This window comes from Pristiophorus japonicus, chromosome 7 (assembly GCF_044704955.1).
Source record: "Pristiophorus japonicus isolate sPriJap1 chromosome 7, sPriJap1.hap1, whole genome shotgun sequence".
NCBI lineage: Eukaryota > Metazoa > Chordata > Chondrichthyes > Pristiophoridae > Pristiophorus > Pristiophorus japonicus.
In genome coordinates, this window is record NC_091983.1 from 23,439,199 (window position 1) to 23,465,792 (window position 26,594).

The 26,594-nt window shown below is 46.4% G+C and overlaps 1 protein-coding gene across 1 annotated transcript in view; it reads left to right on the forward strand.

Annotated features, from left to right (window-relative positions):
* LOC139266569 (protein eyes shut homolog) overlaps positions 1-26,594 on the forward strand; it is a 341,043-nt gene that overhangs the window by 262,652 nt on the left and 51,797 nt on the right. The window lies entirely within an intron of this gene.

Genomic DNA, 26,594 nt, shown 5'->3' on the forward strand with positions numbered 1-26,594 from the left:
AGGCTAAACTTGATCAGCGTGTTAGGTTATTCACCAGCATTTGTCCACCCCGAGGAAGCTTTCACCCGTCAATGACTGACAATATCGCTCTGGGCCTTCTACCTTTATACTCTATTTCAGTGGGGTGGTGATTACCTGGTGTCAATCATTTTGTCCCTCACCTATGATCTAATTGTTGCTCCCTGCCTGGCTGACTGGCCTTGTCTCATATCTTTCTGGGAAAATGTCTTGTTATGTTTTGTGGGCTCTATGCTGTCAGGTTATCAGGTCTTCTTCAGAGGAGTCCAGTGTTTTCCTAACGTCCTCTGCTGTCTTGCATTTTACGTCTTATCCCTTTTTGGTTTTGGCCAAGAGACCATTTGTCTTGGTGTTTGTTATCTGACCTCACTGTAAATTTTGTCATCTATTCACGGCTGCATTTCATAATTTCTGTTCTTGAAGAATTTTTGTATTTAATAGCTATTTCTTACAATAACCCCATTTTGGGTCGAATGACTGTTTTCTACAGTAGGTTGAAAAAATCATTTTCAAAAGCTTTTAAAACGTGCCCTTGTGCGCAAAATAATCAGCTTAATTATTGAATTTTGAAGGTAAACAAAGCTCCAATTATCACTAACAGAATCTTCAGTGCCGAAACATACCATTTATCCCAACTGGTCCTTACTCCACTTCAACATTCCCTTTAAGCTGCCTGGCCGGCTAGCTGGCTTTTCAATAGTAAAACCATGTATGCGCGGAAGGTTGAAGGTCCCGAGCAGCCCATTAAAGGGACCACACGGGGCAAACAAAAATTAAAGGGAATATTTTTTGTTGTTGATGTGATGCAGGCGATGCTGGCAAGGCCAGCATTTATTGCCCAGCCCTAATTCCCCTTCAGCAGGTGATGGTGAACCGCCGCTTTGAACTGCAGAGGGCAGTTAAGATTCAACCACATTGCAGTGAGTCTGGAGTCATGTATAGGCCAGACCGGGTAAGGATGGTAGATTTCCTTCCCGAAAGGACATTAGTGAATCAGATGGGCTTTTATGACAATCTGGTAGTTTCATGGTCACCATTACTGATACTAGTCTTTTATTCCAGCTTTATTTAATTAACTGAATTTAAGTTTCCCAGCTGCCATGGTGAGATTTGAACTCATGTCTCGCGATCATTAGTCCAGGCTTCTGGATTACTAGTCCAGTAATATAACTGTCATGTATCCAAACATGTTTACTGCTTGTACTATTACATATGATGTGCCACCAGAGGGCACTACGATGGGAAACTTGTACACCAGCTGTATGGTCACTAAGGTGTGCCACCAGAGGGACTGCAGTGGGAGACTTGTCGATTATCTGTACAAAAGGCAGGCCAGCATGTGTGATCCTCACTCTGGAGTTACATTAAATGGACTAAGGTCACTGCAGTTCAAGTACAATACATTGCCTCGTGGAGTCATTATCAGAGCATCGAAAGACATAACTGTTATATATGTAAACTTGTATTTACTCTGTACAGCCACCAGAGGGCTCATCACCTTGAGTCCCAAGGGATCCCATAATCCCTTGGGAGCACAGGTTTTTAAGGAAGCCTCACAGATTGGAGAGGCGCTCTGGAGACCTGCAATAAAAGACTAAGGTCACACTTTACATTGAGCTCACAGTATTCAGTCTGACTCTTTCTCCATACATAACAACTGGCGACGAGATATAGATAGCAAACCCAAAGATGCAGAGAACAGTGGGCATCCTGGAAAAATTCTTGGTGGGAGATGATTGGGAAACTTTTGTGGAGCGACTTTGTGGCCAACGAGCTAGATGGGGAAGAGAACACTGCCAAACGAAGGGCGATCCTCCTCACTGTCTGTGGGGCACCAACGTGGCCTCATGAAGAATCTGCTCACTCCAGCGAAACCCACAGAGAAATCGTACAACGAATTGTGCACACTGGTCCGAGAGCATTTGAACCCGAAGGAATGCGTTCTGATGGCGAGGTACCGGTTCTACACCTACAAAAGATCTGAAGGTCAGGAAGTGGCGAGTTATGTTGCTGAGCTAAGACGCCTTGCAGGACATTGCGAATTTGAAGGACATTTTGAGCACATGCTCAGAGACTTTTTCGTACTTGGCATTGGCTTCGAAACCATACTTCACAAACTTTTGACTGTAGAGACCCCAATCTTGAGTAAGGCCATAGCGATAGCCCAGGCATTCATTGCCTCCAGTGACAATACGAAGCAAATCTCTCAGCACACAAGTGCTGCTACAAGTACTGTGAACAAAGTGATGTTGTTTTCGAATCGTAACGTACAGGGCAGGTCACACGTACCTGCAGCTGAACGTCCGCAGTTGTGTCAGAGTCCACTATCAAGGGTGATGAATGCAAGGCCATTAACACCTTGTTGGCGCTATGGGGCTGATCATCGTTTCCATTCATGCCGATTCAAAGGGTACGTTTGCAAGGGCTGTGGAACAATGGGACACCTCCAACGAGTGTGCAGGGGAGCTGCTAAGCCTGTTAAACCTGCAAACCACCATGTCGCAGGGGAGGACAAATCCACAGAGGATCACGACGAACCGGAGCCTCAGATTGAGAAGGCAGAGGTTAATGGGGTGCACACATTCACCATGAATTGTCTGCCGATAATGCTGAATGTTGAACTAAATGGACTCCCGGTGTCGGTGGAGCTGGACATGGGCACGAGCCAGTCCATCATGGGCAAAAAGACTTTCGAAAGGTGGTGCAACAAGGCTTCAAGACCAATCTTAACTCCAGTTCACATGAAACTAAGAACTTACACAAAAGAACTGATTCCTGTAATTGTCAGTGCTACTGGAAAAGTCTCCTACGATGGAGCAGTGCACAAGCTACCACTCTGGGTGATACCAGGTAATGGTCCCACGCTGCTTGGCAGGAGCTGGTTGGGAAAGATACGCTGGAAATGAGACGATGTCCGAGCGCTATCGTCCACTGACGACACTTTGTGTGCCCAGGCATTAAATACATTTCCTTTGCTGTTCGAACCAGGCATCGGGAAATTCGAAGGAGCAAAAGTGCAGATCCACCTAATTCCGGGGGCACAACCCATTCATCACAAGGCGAGAGCAATACCATACATGATGAGAGAAAGGGTAGAGATCGAGCTAGCCCGGCTGCAAAGAGAGGGCATCATTTCACTGATCGAATTCAACGAGTGGGCCACTCCTATCATCCCAGTCCTCAAGGGAGATGGCACCGTCAGAATCTGTGGCGAATACAAAGTAACTATCAATCGTTTCTCCCAATACCCACTACCAAAGGCCGACGACCTCTTTGCAATGCTGGTGGGAGGAGAGATGTCCACGAAGATGGATCTGACTTCAGCCTACATGATGCAGGAACTGGAGAAATCATCGCAGGCGCTCACCTACATCAACATGCACAAAGGTCTTTTTGTTTATAACAGATGCCTGTTTGGAATCTGATCAGCAGCGGCGATATTCCAGAGAAACATGGAAAGCTTACTGAAGTCGGTCCCGCACAACATGGTCTTCCAGGACGACATCTTGCTCACAGGTCGGAACACAGTCGAGCATCTGCAGCACCTGGAGGAGGTTCTTAGTTGACTCAACCGTGTGGGGCTCAGGTTAAAACCCTCGAAGTGCGTATTCCTGGCGCTTAAAGTGGAGTTCCTGGGAAGGAGGATTGCGGCGAACGGCATCAGGCCCACCAACGCGAAGATGGAGGAATCGAGAACTCTCCGTGGCCACAGAACGTGATGGAGCTGCGGTCATCTCCAGGACTCCTGAACTACTTTGGTAACTTCTTACCAGGTCTTAGCACATTGTTAGAACCACTGCATGTCTTACTACAAAAAGGGGATGAATGGGTTTGGGGCAAAAGCCAAGAAAATGCCTTTGTAAAAACGAGAAAATTGTATGCTCAAACAAATTGCTTGCGTTGTATGATCCATGTAAGCGTTTGGAACTAGCATGTGATGCGTCATCATATGGCGTTGGGTGTGTATTGCAACAAGCTAATGATTTCGGGAAACTGCAACCGGTTGCTTATGCATCCAGGAGTCTGTCTAAGGCTGAGAGAGCCAACAGTATGAAGCGCTAGCGTGTGTCTATGGGGTAAAGAAAATGCATCAGTACCTGTTTGGGCTAAAATTCGAATTCGAAACTGACCATAAGCCACTTATATCCCTGTTTTCCGAGAATAAAGGGATAAATAACAATGCATCAGCCCACATCCAGAGATCGCCGCTCACTTTGTCCGCATACAACTACGCCATCTGCCACAGGCCCAACACAGAAAACTGCATCGATGCTCTCAGCAGGCTGCCATTGGCCACCACGGGGGTGGAAATGGCGCAGCCCACAGATTTAGCCATGGTTATGGAAGCATTTGAGAGTGAGCAATCATTGGTCACTGCCCGGCAGATCATACCCTGAACAAGCCAGGACCCCTTATTATCTCTAGTCAAAAGCTGTGTGCTTCATGGGAGCTGGTCCAGTGTCCCAGTGGAAATGCAGGAAGAGATAAAGCCGTTCCAGCGGCGCAAAGATGAAATGTCTATACAAGAAGACTGCCTTCTGTGGGGCAATTGAGTACTGGTCCCCAAGAAGGGCTGAGACACCTTCATCAATGACCTCCACAGTACCCACTCAGGCATCGTAATGATGAAAATGATAACCAGATCCCATGTGTGGCGGCCCGGTATCGATACGGACTCAGAGTCCTGCGTTCACAGATGTAATACATGCTCGCAGTTAAGCTATGTATCCAGGGAGGCGCCGCTAAGTTTATGGTCTTGGCCCTCCAAACCGCCGTCTAGGGTACACGTCGACTACGCAGGTCCGTTGTTGGGTAAAATGTTCCTTGTGTGATCGTAGATGCGTATTCCAAGTGGATTGTATTGTGTTCCTAACACAGATGAGGCTGCACCCAGGAAGGTCAAAGTAGCAGTGACCTCAGTCTTTAATAAGACACTCCAGAGTGAGGAACAGGCCTTAGGGGCCGGCTTATATACAGTGCTCCCAAGGGATGCTGGGATCCCTTGGGACTTCAGGGGATGAGCTCCCTGGTGGCGGAACATGGGAGTGCATGCTTTACAGATGCACAACATCACTCCACCCCCAAAGTCAAAGTGAAAACTATTTACATGGTGAGGCGTTCGGGAGTCTTTCTTTCCCTGGTGGACCGCCTTTGTACAAATGTCTGTTCTGGTGTGTTGGCTGTGCTCTTGCTGGGTTGGCGTGTTGTTGGCCCTGCAGGGCTGCCAGGTGAGCCTGGCCTTGCTAGGCTGTTGGGCGTGATGGGTTCGATTTCCTGGTCCGGCGTGGTGTCGTTGATCTTTTGGGTTTGTGTTGTGGGCTCGAAAAAGGTGGTGTCTGCTGTGGGTTGTTCAGGGTATTCTGTGAACCGCAGCCTCGTTTGGTCCAGGTGCTTTCTGCAAATTTGTCCATTGTCTAGTTTGACGACAAACAACCTATTCCTTTCTTTAGCTATCACCGTGCCTGCAATCCACTTGGGACCATGTCCATAGTTTAGCACATACACAGGGTCATTCAGATCAATTTCCCGTGACACAGTGGCGCGACCATCGTTTACGTTTTGTTGCTGCCGCCTGCTCTCTACCTGATCATGCAGGTTGGAGTGAACCAGTGAGAGTCTGGTTTTAAATGTCCTTTTCACGAGTAGCTCAGCCGGGGTCACCTCTGTGAGCGAGTGGGGTCTCGTGCGGTAGCTGAGCAGTACACGGGACAGGCGGGTTTGGAGTGAGCCTTCTGTGACTCATTTAAGGCTCTGTTTGATGGTTTGCACTGCCCGCTCTGCCTGCCCATTCGAGGCTGGTTTAAACCGGGCCGAGGTGACATATTTGATCCCATTGCGAGTCATGAATTCTTTAAATTCGGCACTGGTTTTAAACATGGCCCGTTGTCACTGACCAGTATGTCAGGCAGGCCGTGGGTGACAAACATGGCCCTCAGGCTTTCAATGGTGGCGGTGGTGGTGCTTCCCGACATTATTTCACATTCAATCCATTTTGAAAAAGCATCCACCATCACCAGGAACATTTTACCGAGAAACAGGACCGCGTAGTCGACATGGATCCTCGACCATGGTCTGGAGGGCCAGGACCACAAATTTAGTGGTGCCTCTCTGGGCGCGTTGCTCAACTGAGCACACACGCTGCATTGCCGTACGCAGGACTCTAAAGTCAGAGTCGATACCGGGCCACCACACGTGGGATCTGGCTATCGCTTTCATCATTACGATACCCGGGTGTATGCTGTGGAGATCCGAGATGAACATCTCCCTACTCTTTCTTGGTAGCACTATGCGGTTACCCCACAACAGGCAGTGTGCCTGAATGGACTGCTCATCCTTTCGCCGCTGAATGGCTTGATTGGCTCTTGCATTTCAACGGGGATGCTGGCCCAGCTCCCATGCAGTACACAGTTTTTTACTCGGGACAACAGAGGATTTTGGCTGCTCCAAGTCCTAATCTGGCGGGCCGTGACAGGTGATTTATCATTTGCAAATGCTTCCATGATCATCAACAAGTCTGCGGTCTGCTCCACCATCATCAAGTTTGCAGGCTGTGCCATTTCCACCCCCGTGGTGGGCAATGGTAGCCGACTGAGAGCATCTGCACAGTTCTCGGTGCCTGGCCTATGGCGGATAGTATAGTTATACGCTGATAGTGCGAGTGCCCACCTTTGTATGCGGGCTGAGGCATTAGTATTTATCCACTTGTTTTCAGTGAACAGGGATGTGAGGGGCTTGTGATCGGTTTCCAGCTCAAATTTGAGGCCAAACAGGTACTGATGCATTTTCTTTTCACCGAACACAAACGCAAATGTCTCTTTCTCATCATGCTGTAGGCCCTCTCGGCCTTAGACAAGCTCTTGGAAGCATAGGCGACAGGTTGCAACTTGCCCGCAACGTTAGCTTGTTGTAATACACACCCGACTCCGTACGACAATGCGTCACATGCTAGCACAAGTCTTTTACACGAGTTAAACAATACAAGCAGCTTGTTGGAGCATAAAATGTTTCTGGCTTTCTCAAAAGCAATTACTTGTTTTTTTCCCCATACACAGTTCTCACCTTTGCGCAATAGCACATGTAGGAGCTCTAAAAGGGTGCTTAACCCCGGTAGGTAGTTACCAAAATAGTTGAGGAGTCTCAGGAACGACCGCAGCTCCGTGACATTCTGTGGCCTGGGTACGTTCCTGATAGCCTCTGTCTTGGTGTCTGTGGGCCGAATGCCCCCCAAAAACTCCACTTCTGTTGCCATGAAGACGCATTTCGACCTCTTCAGCCGCAGCCCTACGCGATCCAGTCACTGGAGGATCTCCTCCAGGTTTTGTAGGTGCTCGGCGGTGTCCCGACACATGACCAATATGTCGTCCTGAAAGACCACTGTGTGTGGTACCGACTTGAGTAGGCTCTCCATGTTTTTCTGGAAGATCCCTGCAGCCGACCGAATTCCAAACGGGCATCTGTTGTAGATGAACAGTCCCTTTTGCGTGTTGATGCAGGTGAGGCCCTTCGAAGACTCCTCCAGCTCCTGCATCATGTAGGCCGAAGTCATATCGAGCTTGGTGAACATCTTGCCTCCTGCCAGCGTCGCAAATAGGTCATCTGCCTTAGGTAGTGGGTATTGGTCCTGTAGCGAGAAATGATTAATAGTTACTTTATAATTGCCGCAAATCCTGACTGTGCCATCACTTTTGAGTACTGGAAGAATCGGGCTGGCACACTCGCTGAATTCCACTGGGGAGATGATGCCCTCGCTTTGTAGCCTGTCCAGCTCGATTTCCACTCTCTCCTCATCGTGTGAGGTACCGATCGCGCCTTGTGGTGAATGGGTCGTGCCTCTGGGACCAAGTGGATCTGCACCTTCGTCCGGAAAATGTTTCCAATGCCTGGCTCAAAAAGGGAAGAAATTTCTTAAGAACCTGGGTACATGAGACCTCATCGACATGTGATAGCGCTCGGATGTCATCCCAGTTCCAGCGGATTTTGCCCAGTCAGCTCCTTCCAAGCAGTGTGGGGCCATCGCCCGGGATAATGCAGAGTGGCAGTTCGTGCACCGTGTCCTCGTAGGTGACCTTGACCATGGCGCTGCCCAGGACAGTGATAAGCTCTTTGGTGTACGTTCTCAGTTTCATGTGGATGGGGCTCAGGGCTGGTCTGAATGCCTTGTTGCACCACAGTCTCTCAAACATCTTTTTACTCATGATGGATTGGCTAGCGCCAGTGTCCAGTTCCATGGCTATGGGTAAGCCATTCAGTTTTACATTTAGCATTATAGGTGGCCATTTCTTCGAAAGGTGTGCACCCCATGTACTTCAGCATCTGCCTCCTCTCTCTGAGGCTTGAAATTGCTTTGATCCACCATGGACCGATCTTCCTCTGCCGCATGGTGGTTAGCAGGTTTTGCAGAGCTAGCAGCTCATTTGCAAACTCGTTGGAGGTGCCCTATTGTTCCACAGCTCTTGCAAACATACCCTTTGAAGCGGCATGAATAGGCTGAATGGAAGCCTCCACAACACCAACAAGGTGTGAATTGCCTTGCATTCATCCTTTGTTGGGGACTCTGAGTCATCTGGGTCACCTGAGGCCTGCTGGCAGTTGCAGATTCCTGGATTCTGCCCTCTACATTTCTGCTCGCAAACACAGTTCCAGTTAATTTATGAACATTGATAGCACTTGTGTGCTGAGAGATTTGTTTGGTATTATCACTGGTGGACATAAACGCCTGTGCCATCGCAATGGCCTTACTGAGGGTTGGTGTCTCTACAGTCAAAAGTTTTTGTCGGAAGGTCTCGTGGCCAATGCCCAGTACAAAAAAGTCTCTGAGCATTTGCTCCAGGTCACCATCAAACTCACATTGTCCTGTTCGTCGCCTTAGCTCGGCGACGTAGCTCGCCACTTCCTGACCTTCCAATCGCTGGCACGTGTAGAACCGATACTTCGTCATAAGCACGCTCTCCCTCGGGTTAAGATGCTCCCGAACCAGTGTACACAGCTCCTCATACGACTTATCTGTGGGTTTCACCGGAGCCAGAAGATTCTTCATGAGGCTGTAGGTCGGTGCCCCGCAGACTGTGAGTAGGACCGTTCTCCTTTTTGCAGCACTTTCTTCTCTGTCCAGCTCGTTGGCTACAAAGTACTGGTCTAGCCGTTCGACATAGGCTTCCCAGTCCTCACCCTCCGAGAACTTCTCCAGGAATGTCACACTTTGCTGCATCTTTGCGTTGGATTCGTATTCTCGTCGCCAGTTATTGTGTTCCTAACACAGATGAGGCTGCACACGGGGAGGTTAAAGTAAAAGTGACCTCAGTCTTTAATAAGACACTCCAGAGTGAGGAACAGGCCTCAGAGGCCGGCTTATATACAGTGCTCCCAAGCGATGCTGGGATCCCTTGGGACTTCAGGGGATGAGCTCCCTGGTGGCGGAACATGGAAGTGCATGCTGTACAGATACACAACAGATTGAATATGAGATAATGTCGGCTAGCACGTCCGCTGCCACTACTGAAAGCCTGCGAGCCATATTTGCCACTCACGGCTCACCCAATGTCGTGGTGAGCGACAACGAGCCATGTGTTACCAGTGCTGAGTTCAAAGAATTCAGGACCTGTAACAAGATCAAACATGTCACATCTGCCCCGTTTAAACCAGGATCCAATGGTCAGGCAGAGAGAGCAATGCAAACCATCAAGCAAGGCTTGAAGAGGGTAACTGAAGGCTCACTGAAGACTCGCCTATCCCAAGTCCTGCTTAGCTACCGCACGAGACCCCACTCGCTCACTGGGATCCCACCTGCGGAGCTGCTCATGAAAAGAGCACTTAAGACAAGGCTCTCATTAATTCACCCTGATCTACATGAACAGGGAGAGAGCGAACGGCTTCAAAAAAGTGCATACCATGATAGCGCAAATGTGTCATTGAAATCAATGATCCTGTATTTGTATTGAATTATGGACAAGGTCCCAGGTGGCTTCCTGGCACTCTCGTGGCCAAGGAGGGGAGCAGGGTGTTCAGGTCAAACTTTCAAATGACTCATTCACCAGAAACACTTGGACCAAATCAAACTCAGATTTACGGACTGTCCTGAGCAACCCACCTTGGTCCCTACCTTTTTTGATCCCCCAACACACACACCAGTGGCAACCGACACCACGGTTGACCACAAAGCTGAACCCATCATCCACAGCAGCCCAGCAGGATCCAACGCACCAGGCAGCCCAGCAAGGCCAGCTGCCCAGCAAGGCCAGCTGCACAGCAGCTCAGCAAGGGCCCAACAAATGATTCAACAATACCAGCTTTCACACCGAGACAATCAACTAAGGCAAGAAGGGCCCCAAATCGACTCACATTGTAAATCGTTTACGTTATTGACTTTGGTGGGGGCGGTGGGGGAGTGTTGTTATATATGTAAACTTGTATTTACTCTGTACAGCCACCAGAGGGCTCAACCCTGGAGTCCCAAGTGATCCCATGATCCCTTGTGAGCACAGGTATTTAAGGAGGCCTCACAGGTTGGAGAGGCACTCTGGAGACCTGTAGTAAAGGACAAAGGTCACGCTTTACTTTGAGCTCACAGTGTTCAGTCTGACTCTTTCTCCATACAAAGCAATAACAATAAACACTAAGATACCGTACCCCTTGTGCTTATACTCCACATGAACATCCTGCCAATCACTTCTCACCCTGCCCCCATATTCCTCTGTTCCTTTCTCCATCAAGCCTCTCTTTAAATCGATGCTATTCACCTCAACCACTCCAAGTGGCAGCAAGCTCCACATTCTCACCACTCTGTATCAGGATTATTACCTGTATTTTAAAACAGCTAAGGTATAAAAATTAAAATGTATAGTTGAAGTAATCTAAATGCAGGCCGCTTATAGTTTTATAGACAGATTCATGAAATTTGATCCCTAAAGCAGCAATGATAAAATCCCAGAGTACCATTTAATAAAACTGGAATTTGACTTGATTTTCCACTATAATTCGTTGATCCTACGAAACATCCTCACCGTTATAAAACAGCATATCCTCCAACTCAACACGTCAGTTTTGCATTAACTTGGTTTTTGGTGAGAGTTGCACATATTTGAAAGAAAAGTTACAAAACAAAATAGCCTTTCGAATGCAACGCCCCTTTTAAATACCCGATAAATCTTCAACAGCACGTAATGTCTAATTAAGCACAAATGGGAGATTTCCTGCTGCAGCCACTAATTGTGTTGCGCATTAAGGAAAGATCTTTGTCACTGAAAGTAAAAATTCCAGCAATTTACAAACACAATTAAGGCTGTTTACTTCCAGTTGAATAAATCATTGAACCGTTAAGGACCTTTCCATAAATTGTCAACTAAACTAAATGCATTTCACAGAGATTATAAAGGAGATTCAACAGATACAAGCAAGTGTGAGGAGGACTCAAAAATTCTGCAAACGGACATAGACAGGCTAAGTGAGTGGGCAAAAATTTGACAGATGGAGTATAATGTTGGAAAGTTTGAGGTCATACACTTTGGCAGAAAAAAATCAAAGAGCAAGTTATTATTTAAATGGAGAAAGATTGCAAAGTGCTGCAGTACAGCGGGACCTGGGGGTACTTGTGCATGAAACACAAAAGGATAGTATGCAGGTACAGTAAGTGATCAGGAAGGCCAATGGTATCTTGGCCTTTATTGCAAAGGGGATGGAGTATAAAAGCAGGGAAGTCTTACTACAGTTATATGAGGTATTGGTGAGGCCACACCTGGAATACTGCGTGCAGTTTTGGTTTCCATATTTACGAAAGGATATACTTGCTTTTCAGAGAAGGCTCACTAGGTTGATTCCGGGGATGAGGGAGTTGACTTATGAGGAAAGGTTGAGTAGGTTTGGCCTCTACTCATTGGAATTCAGAAGAATGAGAGGTGATCTTATCGAAACGTATAAGATTATGAGAGGGCTTGACAAGGTGGATGCAGAGAGGATGTTTCCGCTGATAGGGGAGACCAGAATTAGAGGGCATGATCTTAGAATAAGGAGCCGCCCATTTAAAACAGAGATGAGGAGAAATTTCTTCTCGCAGAGGGTTGTAAACCTGTGGAATTTGCTGCCTCAGAGAGCTGTGGAAGCTGGGACATTGAATAACTTTAAGACAAAAATAGACAGTTTCTTAAATGATAAGGGGATAAGGGGTTATGGGGAGCGGGCGGGGAAGTGGAGCTGAGTCCATGATCAAATCAGCCATGATTTTATTAAATGGCGGAGCAGGCTCGAGGGGCCGTATGGCCTACTCCTGTTCCTATGTCTTATGTTTTTATGTTCATATAAACAGAATTGCCATCTAAGGGTAATAATGCTGCTGCTGAGATTTCCAGAATTTTCTGTTTTTATTAATAATTACGTACTAGTTTGACCTGTCTTAAATACATCTAGGCATCCACAGCTTCACTGATCAGTCGTTTTCACTCTGCAAGATTTAACTACAACAACTTGTATTTATGTCGCGCCTATAATGCAATAACATTTCCCAAGGCATTTCACAGGAGCATAATCAGATAAAAATTGACACCGAGCCAAAGAAAAAGACATTAGGACAGCTTGCCAAACACTTGGTCAAAGACGTAAACTTTAAGCAGAGTCTTGAAGGAGGAGAGAGAATTAAAGAGGTTTAGGGAGTGAATTCCAGAGCTTAGGGCCTACACGACTGAAGGCACGGCCACCATTGGTGGTATGACGGACGTGCGGAATGGACAGAAGGCCAGTGTTGGAGGAATGCAGAGTTCTCAGGAAGTTGTTGGGCTGGAAGAAGTTACAGAGATAGGCAGGGGCGAGGCCGTAAAGGGGTTTGAACACAAGGATGTGAAATTTAAAATTAAAATGGAATGAGAGACAATGTCGATCAGCGAGCACAGGTGTGGTGGGTGAACGGGACTTGGTGAGAGTTAGGATGCCGAGATCACTGTGGGCCACTTTGTGCCTCACATTAATGGTCCAATGTGTTGGTTTTTATGTTGCATCAACACAAAGACTGCGGTTTGTGGTTGCGGTTCTGGGGACACTGTGAAAGCATCAAGAAGAGATAGTTCCACTCCTCTTGAGCCTCAACACACCTGAGACCAGCGTGAAGCAAAGACTGATCACTGGAGTAAAAAGGGAAGTAAACACACCTTCTTAGTCCCAACATGCCTTGCAAAAGATTTCAATTCAAAACATTGGTGTTTTCTGTATTTATAAAATAAATGATTGATAGGTTAGCAGATCGATAGAAGATGGCTGGATGGATGTTTGGGTAGGCAGAGACTGCTTGGATGAATGGTGAGATGGACCGAAAATGAGGAGGCAGAAGATTATTGGGTGGGTCGGCAAACAATGAATGGGTGGAACATCAGTAAATAGATGGATTGCCAGATGCAGGATAAATGGCCAGATAGATTGACAGACAGGTAAATGGGCAGAAAATGGATAGTTAGAGGGTCAGATAGATAGACTAGATAGAGTAAAAGTGGCTGGATTGATACTTCGATTTAGCAACGATGGAAAGATAACAGAATGTGGGTAAACAGGTAGAAAGATGGATTTGGTGGTTAACTAGCTGGATAGAAAATAAGAAAGAAAGACTTTAATTTATATAACACATTTCACGACCTTTGGATGTCTCAAACCGTTCTTTAGCCAATTAAGTATTTTTGGAGTGTAGTCACTGTTGTAATGTGGGAAATGCAGCAGCCAACTTGCGCACAGCAAACTCCTACAAACAGCAATGTGATAATGACCAGATCATCTGTTTTTTGTCTTATGTTGATTGAGGGATAAATATTGGCCAGGACACCCAGGAATAACTTCCCTGCTCTTCTTTGAAATAGTGCCAAGGGATCTTTTCCGTCCACCTGAGAGAGCAAACGGGGCCTCGGTTTTACATTTCATCCGAAAGATGGCTCTTCTGACAGTGCAGCACTCCCTCAGCTGGAGTGTCAGCCTAGGTTTATGTTCTCAAGTCCCTGGAGTGGGACTTGAACCCACAACCTTTTGACTCAGAGGCGAATGTGCTACCCACTGAGCCACAGAAATCAGATAATTAGAAGAAGGTAGATGGATTGATAGAAATACAGAAAGTAGATGGATGAGTTTATCGATTGTGGATATTTAGGTATAAGATAATTGGATGGATGGAAAGAGAGGAAGATAAATAGAATGTCGGAACAATGGGGTAAGTTCAAACATCAAGCAGTCAAAAGAGAACTGACTTTGAATCAATAAGTAAACTAATGGCGAGAAAAAGTTAATTTAAGAAACATGCGGCTGAAATCTCCTCAGTGGTTCTCCCGATCGGCCGCTGTAATTTTGGGGACGACTGGTGGGAACCCCGTTTGTTTGCCTATCTGGGAATTCCAACAAAATTTACGGCAACTGATTGGGAGGAAGTTCCCGGTGTAAGCTCACACAACAATTAAGACTGCTTATTCTGTTTCAATGACTATCAGTATGAGAGACAAAATTATACCCGGGAACTGTGATCACATCAGAGTACTTTCAGCTGTATCGTCATATTTTAATCCCATTCAGTGGGAACAGACAATTAGCGGCATAAGAGGATGCAGGGTGACTTGGGCAGGTTCGGTGAGTAGGCAAATGCATGGCAGACGCAGTATAATGTAGATAAATGTGAGGTTATCCACTTTGGTGGCAAAAACAGGAAGGCAGAATATTATTTGAATGGTGACAGATTAGGAAAAGGGGAGGTGCAACGAGGCGTGGATGTCATAGTACATCAGTCATTGAAAGTTGGCATGCAGGTAAAGCAGGCGGTGAAGAAGGCAAATGGCATTTTGGCCTTCATAGCGAGAGGATTTGAGTATAGAAGCAGGGAGGTCTTACTGCAGTTGTCCAGGGCCTTGGTGAGGCCACACCTGGAGTATTGTGTACAGTTTTGGTCTCCTAATCTGAGGAAGGACATTCTTGCTATTGAGGAAATGCAGCGAAGGTTCACCAGACTGATTCCCGGGATGGCAGGACTGGCATATGATGAAAGACTGGATCAACTAGGCCTTTATTCACTGGAATTTAGATGAAAGGCGATCTCATAGAAACATATAAAATTCTGACGGGATTAGACAGGTTAGATGCAGGAAGTATGTTCCCGATGTTGGGGGAAGTCCAGAACCAGGCGTAACAGTCTAAGGATAAGGGGTAAGCCATTTAGGACTGAGATGAGGAGAAACTTCTTCACTCAGAAAATTGTGAGCCTGTGGAATTCTCTACCACAGAAAGTTGTTGAAGTCAGTTCATTAGATATATTCAAAAGGGAGTTAGATGTGGCCCTTACCGCTAAAGGGATCAAGGGGTATGGAGAGAAAGCAGGAATGAGGTACTGAAGTTGCATGATCAGCCATGATTATATTCAATGGTTGTGCAGGCTCGAAGGGCCGAATGGCCTACTCCTGCACCTATTTTCTCTGTTTCTATGTTACTATAAATGTGCAGTTTAATTAGGTAATGCAATTATAGCTCTAGTTTTGTTTCTTAAACATGAGATAAAATGCTTGTATCTCCCTCATGAATTTTATATAATTAGCGAGATTTCGTGTTTACAACCTTTAAAATCAATATTATCTCTTTCTCATTTAATTACATTATTTAACTTACTTGATCCAATTTGCCATCGTGTCCTTGGAAAGAACAATGTTTGATTGTGAAAAAATACAAAACTGGATTTGACAGCACAAGCTCGCTGACCTACATTAGCTCCCAGTCTGGCAAATTCTTAATTTTAAAATTCTTATCCTTGTGTTCATAGAAACATAGAAACATAGAAAATAGGTACAGGAGTAGGCCATTCGGCCCTTCGAGCCTGCACCGCCATTCAATAAGGTCTTGGCTGATCATTCCCTCAGTACCCCTTTCTTGCTTTCTCTCCATACCCCTTGATCCCCTTAGCCGTAAGAACCATATCTAACTCCCTCTTGAATATATCTAACGAACTGACTTCAACAACTTTCTGTGGTAGAGAATTCCACAGGTTCACAATTTTCTGAGTGAAGAAGTTTCTCCTCATCTCAGTCCTAAATGGCTTACCCCTTATCCTTAGACTGTTACGCCTGGTTCTGGACTTCCCCCAACATCGGGAACATACTTCCTGCATCTAACCTGTCTAATCCCGTCAGAATTTTATATGTTTCTATGAGATCCCCTCTCATCCTTCTAAACTCCAGTGAATAAAGGCCTAGTTGATCCAATCTCTCCTCATATGACAGTCCAGCCATCCCTGGAATCATTCTGGTGAACCTTCGCTGCACTCCCTCAATAGCAAGAATGTCCTTCCTCAGATTAGGAGACCAAAACTGAACACAATATTCCAGGTGAGGCCTCACTAAGGCCTTGTACAACTATAGTAAGACCTCCCTGCTCCTATACTCAAATCCCCTAGCGATGAAGGCCAACATACCACTTGCCTTCTTCACCGCCTGCTGTACCTGCATGCCAACTTTCAATGACTGATGAAGCATGGCACCCAGCTCTCGTTGCACCTCCCCTTTTCCTAATCTGCCGCCATTCTGATAATATTCTGCCTTCATGTTTTTGCCCCCAAAATGGATAACGTCACATTTATCCACATTATACTGCATCTGCCATGCATTTGCCCACTCACCTAACCTGTCCAAGTCACCCTGCAGCCTCTGAGCATCCTCCTCACAGCTCACACCACAACCCAGTTTAGTGTCATCTGCAAACTTGGAGACATTACATTAATTCCTTCATCTCAATCGTTAATGTACATTGTATAGAGCTGCAGTCCCAGCACTGAGCCCTGCGGCACTCCACTAGTCACTGCCTGCCATTCTGAAAAGGACCTGTTTATCCCGACTCTCTGCTTCCTGTCTCCCAACCAGTTCTCTATCCACGTCAGTACATTACCCCCAATACCATGCGCTTTGATTTTGCAAACCAATCTCTTGTGTGGGACCTTGTCAAAAGCCTTTTAAAAGTCCAAAAGTCCACATCCATTGGTTCTCCCTTGTCCACTCTGCTAGTTCCATCCTCAAAAAAATGCCAGAAGATTCGTCAAGCATGATTTCCCTTTCATAAATCCATGCTGACTTGGCCCAATCCTGTCACTGCTTTCCAAATGCGCTGCTATTTCATCCTTAATGATTGATTTCAACACTTTCCCCACTACTGATGTCAGGCTAACCGGTCTATAATTACCCATTTTCTCTCTCCCTCCTTTGTTAAAAAGTGGTGTTACATTAGCTACCCTCCAGTCCATAGGAACTGATCCAGAGTCGATAGATTGTTGGAAAATGATCACCAATGCATCCACTATTTCTAGGGCTACTTCCTTAAGTACTCTGGGATGCAGACTATCAGGCCCCGGGGATTTATCGACCTTCAATCCCATCAATTTCCCTAACACAATTTCCCGCCTAATAAGGATATCCTTCAGTTCCTCCTTCTCACTAGACCCACTGTCCCCTTGTGCATTCGGAAGGTTATTTGTGTCTTCCTTCGTGAAGGCAGAACTGAAGTATTTGTTCAATTGGTCTGCCATTTCTTTGTTCCCTATTATAAATTCACCTGAATCCGACTGCAAGGAACCTACGTTTGTCTTCACTAATCTTTTTCTCTTCACATATTTATGGAAGCTTTTGCAGTCAGTTTTTATGATCCCAGAAAGCTTCCTCTCATACTCTATTATCCCCCTTCTAATTAAACCTTTGTCCTACTCTGCTGTATTATAAAATTCTCCCAGTCCTCAGGTTTGCTGCTTTTTCTGGCCAATTTATATGCCTCTTCCTTGGATTTAACACTATCCTTAATTTCCCTTGTTAGCCACGGTTGAGCCACCTTCCCCGTTTTATTTTTACTCCAGACAGGGATGTACAATTACTGAAGTTCATCCATGTGATCTTTAAATGTTTGCCATTGCTTATCCACCATCAACCCTTTAAGTATCCTTTGCCAATCTATTCTAGCCAATTCATGCCTCATTCCGTCGAAGTTACCTTTCCTTAAGTTCAGGACTCTAGTTTCCAAATTAACACTGTCACTCTCCATCTCAATAAAGAATTCTACCATATTATGCTCACTTTTCCCCAAGGGGCCTCGCACAACAAGATTGCTAATTAGTCCCTTCTCATTACACATCACCCAGTCTAGGATGGCCAGCTCTCTAGTTGGTTCCTCAACATATTGGTCTAGAAAACCATCCCTAATACACTCCAGGAAATCCTCCTCTACCGCATTGCTACCAGTTTGGTTAGCCCAATCAATATGTAGATTAAAGTCGCCCATGATAACTGCTGTATCTTTATTGCACGCATCCCTTATTTCTTGTTTGATGCTGTCCCCCACCTCACTACTACTGTTTGGTGGTCTGTACACAACTCCCACTAGCGTTTTCTGCCCTTTGGAATTCTGCAGCTCCACCCATACCGATTCCACATCATCCAGGCTAATGTCCTTTCTTACTCTTGCATTAATTTCCTCTTTAACTAGCAACGCCACCCCGCCTCCTTTTCCTCTCTGCCTATCCTTCCTAATCCCTCCATGGCCTCACCCCTTCTTATCTCTGTAACCTCCACCAATCCTACAACACTCCAAGATCACTGCGCTCCTCCAATTCTGGCCTCTTCCGCACCCTGGATTTTTGCTCCATCGTTGACGGCCGTGCCTTCAGGTGCCGAGGCCCGAAGCTCTGAAATTCTCTCCCAGTGCCTCTCTGCCTCTCTCTCTCCTCTTTTAAGACCCTCCTTAAAACCTACCTCTTTGTCCAAACTTGTGGTCACCTGTCCTAATAGCTCCTCATGTAGTTCAGTGTCAAATTTTATTTGATAACATTCCTGTGAAGCGCCTTGGTATGTTTTACTGTGCAAAAAGCAGTATATAAATGCAAGTTATTGTTGTGCATTGTTTGGCAGGTCAGATTTGAGGGATAGATACCTGAGCAGTTGGCAGCTGGTCAAATGTGTGCACTATTGAGGACACAAACAACCTTCCGGATATAAAAGGGGTCAGAGGGTCTAGTAAGAAGGAGGAACTGAGGGAAATCCTTATTAGTCAGGAAATTGTGTTGGGGAAATTGATGGGATTGAAGGCCGATAAATCCCCAGGGCCTGATGGACTGCATCCCAGAGTACTTAAGGAGGTGGCCTTGGAAATAGCGGATGCATTGACAGTCATTTTCCAACATTCCATAGACTCTGGATCAGTTCCTATCGAGTGGAGGGTAGCCAATGTAACCCCACTTTTTAAAAAAGGAGGGAGAGAGAAAACAGGGAATTATAGACCGGTCAGCCTGAATTCAGTAGTGGGTAAAATGATGGAATCAATTATTAAGGATGTCATAGCAGCGCACTTGGAAAGAGGTGACATGATAGGTCCAAGTCAGCATGGATTTGTGAAAGGGAAATCATGCTTGAAAAATCTTCTGGAATTTTTTGAGGATGTTTCCAGTAGAGTGGACAAGGGAGAACCAGTTGATGTGGTATATTTGGACTTTCAGAAGGCTTTCGACAAGGTTCCACACAAGAGATTAATGTGCAAAGTTAAAGCACATGGGATTGGGGGTAGTGTGCTGACATGGATTGAGAAATGGTTGTCAGACAGGAAGCAAAGAGTCGGAGTAAATGGGTACTTTTCAGAATGGCAGACAGTGACTAGTGGGGTACCGCAAGGTTCTGTGCTGGGGCCCCAGCTGTTTACATTGTACATTAATGATTTGGACGAGGGGATTAAATGTAGTATCTCCAAATTTGCGGATGACACTAAGTTGGGTGGCAGTGTGAGCTGCGAGGAGGATGCTATGAGGCTGCAGAGTGAATTGGATAGGTTAGGTGAGTGGGCAAATGCATGGCAGATGAAGTATAATGTGGATAAATGTGAGGTTATCCACTTTGGTGGTAAAAACAGAGAGACAGACTATTATCTGAATGGTGACAGATTAGGAAAAGGGGAGGTGCAACGAGACCTGGGTGTCATGGTACATCAGTCATTGAAGGTTAGCATGCAGGTACAGCAGGCGGTTAAGAAAGCAAATGGCATGTTGGCCTTCATAGCGAGGGGATTTGAGTACAGGGGCAGGGAGGTATTGCTACAGTTGTACAGGCTGTAATATAGCTCCACCTAATGGACTACTTCTCCAGCTCGTGGACTACTGTGGTAATGCAACATGCTGATGTAAATACAATAAAAGCATCAGGTGACAAGGTCGGTAGAGTTACCTTGTAGTCTGTCTGTTTATGATGTCGTAAGGAAGATATTACATTGGTGAAGTAGGATTGGATTTCTGGAATCCCTAGCTGAAATTTTTGTTGGTGGATGTTCCAGCCAACCAATAGAGAGACTTCGAGAGCTTTGTTGTTTTGCAGCACAGCTAAAAATCCACGGTAAATTTCAAGCACACTGTTGATATTGTCAGAGACTAGATGGCCACATTTATGGGAATAATAGGCTGTTTGGGTGATGTCCATTGAGATCGAGAGACTTTCGGAGTGTATGTGGAGTGGCAAGAAATGCTTTTCACCGCGAATCGTATCGTCAAAGTCTCCGATGAGGAAAACTGCAACCGGGTGGTTTTAGAAAGAAAACGGGCTATTTTCTTGACTGAAGCAGGCCCCGAGGTGTATGAAACCCTGAAAAATGTGCTTGGTCCCATCAAGCCAAAGGATATGGCACTGAATGAGATTCTAAGCAAGTTAGAACAGCGCTAGAGTCCTGAGCCCCTGGAAATTGCTGAAAGTTATTGTTATGCTCATAATAAATGGTCAGACCGAGTACTGTGTGTAATGAACAAGTGTGACCTTAGCTCTTTTATTGTAGTTCCAGAGTGCAGGTACCTTGTGGGTGGCCTGCTTATATACTTTGCACCCAAGGGCTGCTGGGATCCCTTGGGACTCGAAAAGGTAGGCCCTCTGGTGGACAGGTGTGATGCAAGTTAAAAGGTTACAAATGATTAAATACTTAACATCACTCCCCCGTGAAGTCAACAATACACTTATTTACAAGGTGAGACGATCTGGGGCTTTGCGCTCCTTTGTTGATCGTCTCGGTGTCAATGCTGGTGTGGTTGGGTTGGTCAGTTCTTCATTGGGCTATTCGGTAGCCGGCCTTGCCGGGCTGCTGCGGATGATGAGTTCTGTTTCGTGGTCAGCTGTGATGTCAATTGCCACTTGTGTGTGTGTTGGAAGGTCAAAGTTGGTGGTGTCCTCTTCAGGTTGTGCGTAGCTTTTGGTGAACCGCAGTTTAATTTGCTGCAAGTGTTTTCTGTGCGTTTGTCCATTGGTTAGTTTGACCTGAAACACCCTACTCCCCTCTTTGGCTGTGACCGTGCCAGCAAGCCATTTGGGACCATGTCCACAATTGAACACAAACACAGGATCATTGCTTTCAATACCGCGTGACAAGTTTGCGTGGTGGTCATAGTACACGCTTTGTTGGTGGCACTTGTCCTCCACGTGATCATGTAGATCAGGGTGAACCAGAGAGGGACTTGTTTTAAGCACCCTTTTCATGAGCAGCTCGGCTCGGGGAGTCCCTGTGAGTGAGTGTGGTAGCTGAGCAGTACCCGGGAAAATCGGGTCTGCAGGGAGCCTTCCGACATACGTTTCAAGCTTTGCTTGATGGTCTGGACTGCCCGTTCTTCCTGTCCATTGGATGCGGGCTTGAACGGCACAGATGTGACATGTTTGATCCCATTGCAGGTCATGAACGCTTTGAATTCGGCATTTTTGAAGTACGGTCTATTGTCACTGACTAGAACATCGGGAAGGCCGTGCGTGGCAAACATAGCTCTTATACTTTTAATGGTGGCAATGGACGTGCTTCCAGACATTATTGCACATTCAATCCACTTTGAGTAAGCATCAACGACAACCAAAAACATTTTGCCTAGGAATGGGCCTGCATAGTCGACATAGATCCTCGACCATGGTTTGGACCATAAACTTAGCAGTGCCTCTCTGGGTGCATTGCTCAACTGAGAGCAAGCGTTGAACTGGCAGACACATAACTCTAAATCTGAGTCAATGCCTGGCCATCACATATGGGATCTGGCTATGGCTTTCATCATCACGATGCCTTGGTGGGTGCTGTGTCGTTCCCCAATAAATGTGTCTCTGCCTTTCTTGGGCAAGACCACACGATTGCCCCACAAGAGACAGTCCACCTGTAGAGACAGCTCATCTTTGCGTCTGTGGAGTGGCTTAATCACTTCCTGCCTCTCCGCTGGGACATTGGACCAGCTCCCATGGAGGACACAGTTTTTTTACCAGGGACATAAAGGATCCTGGCTGATCCAGGTCCTGATCTGGCGGGCCGTACCGGAGGATTTCTCATTCTCAAATGCCTCCATGACCATAAGCAAGTCCGCTGGCTGTGCCATTTCCACCCCTGTGGTGGGCAATGGTAGCCGACTGAGAGCATCTGCGCAGTTCTCTGTGCCTGGTCTGTGGCGAATTACATAGTTGTATACTGACAGCGTGAGCGCCCATCTTTGAATGCGGGCAGAGGCATTGGTATTGATCCCTTTGCTCTCGAGAATAGCGATATGAGCGGCTTGTGGTCTGTTTCAAGCTCGAATTTGAGGCCAAATAAGTACTGGTGCATTTTTTTCACCCCGTAAATGCACACCAGAGCCTCTTTTTCAACCGTACTTGGACAAACTCCGGGATGCATACGCAACTGGTTTCAAGGTTCCCGATTCATTAGCCTGTTGTAACATACACTCGACCCCCTATGACAACACATCGCAAGCTAACACTAGTCATTTACATGGGTTATACAGGACAAGCAGTTTGTTAGAACACAGTAAATTTCTGGCTTTATTAAAGGCAGCCTCTTGTGAATTCCCCCATACCCATTCGTCTCCCTTGCGCAGTAGCGCATGCAGGGGTTCTAGCAGGGTGCTTAACCCAGGTGGGAAATTACCGAAGTAGTTAAGGAGTCCCAGAAACAACCGCACATTTCGTGATCACGGCGCATTCTTAATGGCCTCTGTCTTGGCGTCGGTGGGTCTGATGCCGTCTGCCACGATTCTCCTTCCTAAGATTTCGACGTCCTGTGCCAAAAGATTTCACTTCAAGCGTTTCAATCTGAGCCCCACTCGATCCAACCGACTAAGAACGTTCTCCAGGTTCTTCAATTGCTCCATGGTGTCCCGACCTGTAACCAGTATGTCGTCCTGGAAGACCACTGGATAAGAAACCGACTTTAGCATGCTTTCCATGTTTCGCTGGAAGATCGTTACAGCCGACCGAATCCCGAACGGGCACTGGTTGTAAATAAATAGACCTTTGTGCGTGTTGATGCAGGTGACTCCTTTTGAAGACTCCTCCAGCTCCTGCGTCATGTAGGTCGAGGTCAGGTCCTGCTTGGTGAATGTCTTCCCTCCAGCCAGGGTCGCAAATAGGTCATCTGCCTTGGGTAGCGGGTACTGGTCCTGCAGCGAAAACCGATTAATTGTTACTTTATAGTCACTGCAAATTCTAACTGTACTGTCCTCTTTGAGTACTGGAATAATTGGACTGGCTCAGTCATTGAACTCCACCGGTGCGATGATGCCTTCACGTTGCAGTCTGTCCAGCTCGATTTCCACTTTTTCATGCATCATGTACGGTACCGCCTGAGCCTTGAGGTGGATGGGTTGTGTACCGGGAACCAAATGGATCTGCACTTTCTCCCCCGAGAAACTTTCAATGCCTGGCTCGAATAACGATGGGAACTTGCTTACCTGGGTACATGCGGTGTCGTCAACTGACGAGTGCGCTCGGATGTCGTCCCAGTTCCAGTGGATTTTCCCCAGCCAGCTTCTGCCAAATAATGTGGGGCCATCCCGTGGCACAATCCACATTGGGAGTTCGTGTACTGCTCCATCATAGAAGACTTTGACTTCAGCACTGCCAATTACCTGGATTAGTTCCTTTGTATAAGTCCTTCGCTTCGTGTGAATGGGGCTGAACTTGGGCCTGTGTGCCTTCTTCCCCCACAGCCTGTCGAAGGCCGTTTTACTCATTATGGACTGACTTGCCCCCGTGTTCAGCTCCAGAGACACAGGAATACCGTTCAGTTCAACTTTCAACATTATTGGTGGGCATTTCGTCATGAACGTGTGTACCCCGTACACCTCTGCCTCCTCCGTACGAGTTTCCAATTCCATCTGATCCACTGTGGACCGATCTTCCTCTGCAACATGGTGGTTTGCAGGGTTTGCAGGGTTTTCACCTCGCCTGCACATTCATTGGAGGAGTCCCATTGTTCTGCAGCCATTGCACGCATAATGCTTAAATCGGCATTGATGGGGCCGATGATCACCCCAGCAGCGCCAACAGGGTGTTAACTGTTTCGCATTAACAGATGATGGCGGACTCTGGGTCAATTGAGGTCAGGCCACAGCAGCCGGCGTGTACATTCTGCCCTGCATATTTGTGTTCAAAACTGACATTACTTTATGCACAGTAGTGGCCAAAACTACTTTGTTCTGCGAAATTTGCTTGGTGTTGTCGCTGGTGGAAATAAATGCCTGGGCTATCGTTACGGCTTTACTCAGATTCGGAGTTTCTACAGTCAACAGATTGCGAAGGATTGTTTCATGTCCGATGCCCAGTAAAAAAAGTCTCTGAGCATTTGTTCTAGGAATCCCTCAAACGCACAATGTCCTGCAAGGCGCGTTAGTTTGCTGACATAGTTCGCCACTTCCTGGCCCGCTGATCGTTGAAACGTGTAGAACCGATATCTCGCCATCAAAACACTTTCCTTAGGATTTAGGTGCTCCCGGACCAGCGTACACAGTTCTCCATAGGATTTCTCTGTTGGTTTAGCCGAGGCCAGGAAATTCTTCATGAGGCCATAGGTAGTGGTCCCACAGACAGGCCCCAAGTTTCCACATGATTTGCTCCTGATTTTTAGGAGCAACTGGTGGAGAACGGAGTATCTTAGAAATCGCAATTCTCCACATTTAAGTTTTCTGCAGTTCTAGTCATGTCGAACAGTTTCACTTTTGAACAGAATTTTCTTTTCAAAAGGGGGCATGTCCGGCCACTGACGCCTGATTTGAAAGTTTCCACAGTGAAAACGTACTCCAAACTAACTTAGAATGGAGCAAGTGAAGATTTTTGTAGGCATGAAAAAACCTTGTCTACACATAAAAAAATCAGGCGCAGGTTACAAATTAGGCGTCCGGAACGAGGTGGGGGGGTGGGGGGGGGGCGGGAGGCGGGAAGGGAAGTCATTACATTCTACAATAAATCCTTAGTTATACTTATACAAATATTATACAAATAATTCCAACCTGAATAAAAATTTATAAGCAAAGAAAAGATTAAATAAACCATGTTCCTACCTGTGTGAAAGTTCAGCTCGGAGGGGCACCTGTTTTGCCACGTGTGGAAACTTGGGGCCACAGTTAGGAGGATCGCCCTTCATTTGGTAGTGTTCTCGTACCCTTCCAGCTCGCTGGCTGTGAAGTATTGGTCAAGTCTCTCCACGAAGGCCTCCGAGAACTTCTCCAGGATGCTGACTGTTCTTTGCATTTTCGCACAGTTCATTACCTCGTCATCAATTGTTATGCTCATAATAAATGGTCAGACCGAGTACTGTGTGTAATGAGCAAGTGTGACCTTAGCTCCTTTATTGTAGTTCCAGAGTGCAGGTACCTCGTGGGTGGCCTGCTTATATACTGTACTCCCAAGGGATGCTGGGATCCCTTGGGACTCTAACAGGTAGGCCCTCTGGTAGACAGGTATGATGCAGGTTACAATTTTACAAGGGGTTAAATACATAACAGTTATCACTTTGGAAAACAAGATCAGTTAAATGACGAGAGTATCAATGAGTACATTGTAGCTTTAAGAAAGCTATCCATTCACTCTCATTTCGGAAACTTTCAGGACCGAGCATTGCATGACCGCTTTGTTTGCGGTCAGAAAAAAGTTGTTGACAACACCTAACTTGATTTTTGATTTAGCTTGTCAGTCAACTATGTCGATGGATATGGCCGACCAATATTACCAAGAATTTCGTGTCATTTGCAGTCATCAGACAACTGAGGTGAATCGTCTGCAGGTTAAAATTAAAAGGCAGTTGGGCCCCAAAGGACCCAGCAATAGGCCAAGGTAACAGTGCACTGAGGTCGTGCTATTGGTGTCTGGGACAATACATTGCCCAAAGCTGTCCATATGTGAAGGCAGAGTGTTTCTTCTGCAAGAAAACTGGGCATCTTGCGAAGGCATTGCCGACTAAAGAATAAACGGTTGTTCAATGCTAGAAGTAGAGATTTCCAGAGACTACATAGAGAAGCAACAGGACAAGGAGTTTCTGGAGATAAACATAATCAGGAGCACGAGGGTATCTAACAGCGATTCGCAAAGTATCATCATCCAAGTAGATGTTGCAGGAACCAGGATACCCATGGAAATCGACAGTGGTGCATCCGTGAGCATAGTACCGGAATCGCTATATTTTGACAAATTGAGTGATTTTCCACTGGAGAAATCGAAGATAAAACTGCGAGGATACTCAGGAGAGCAAATCCCTCTCGTAGGATGTATCACCATACCAGTGAACTACAAGGATCAGTTTCAGAGCTTGCCTCCCTTATTAATGTCAGGAGACAAGCTTGT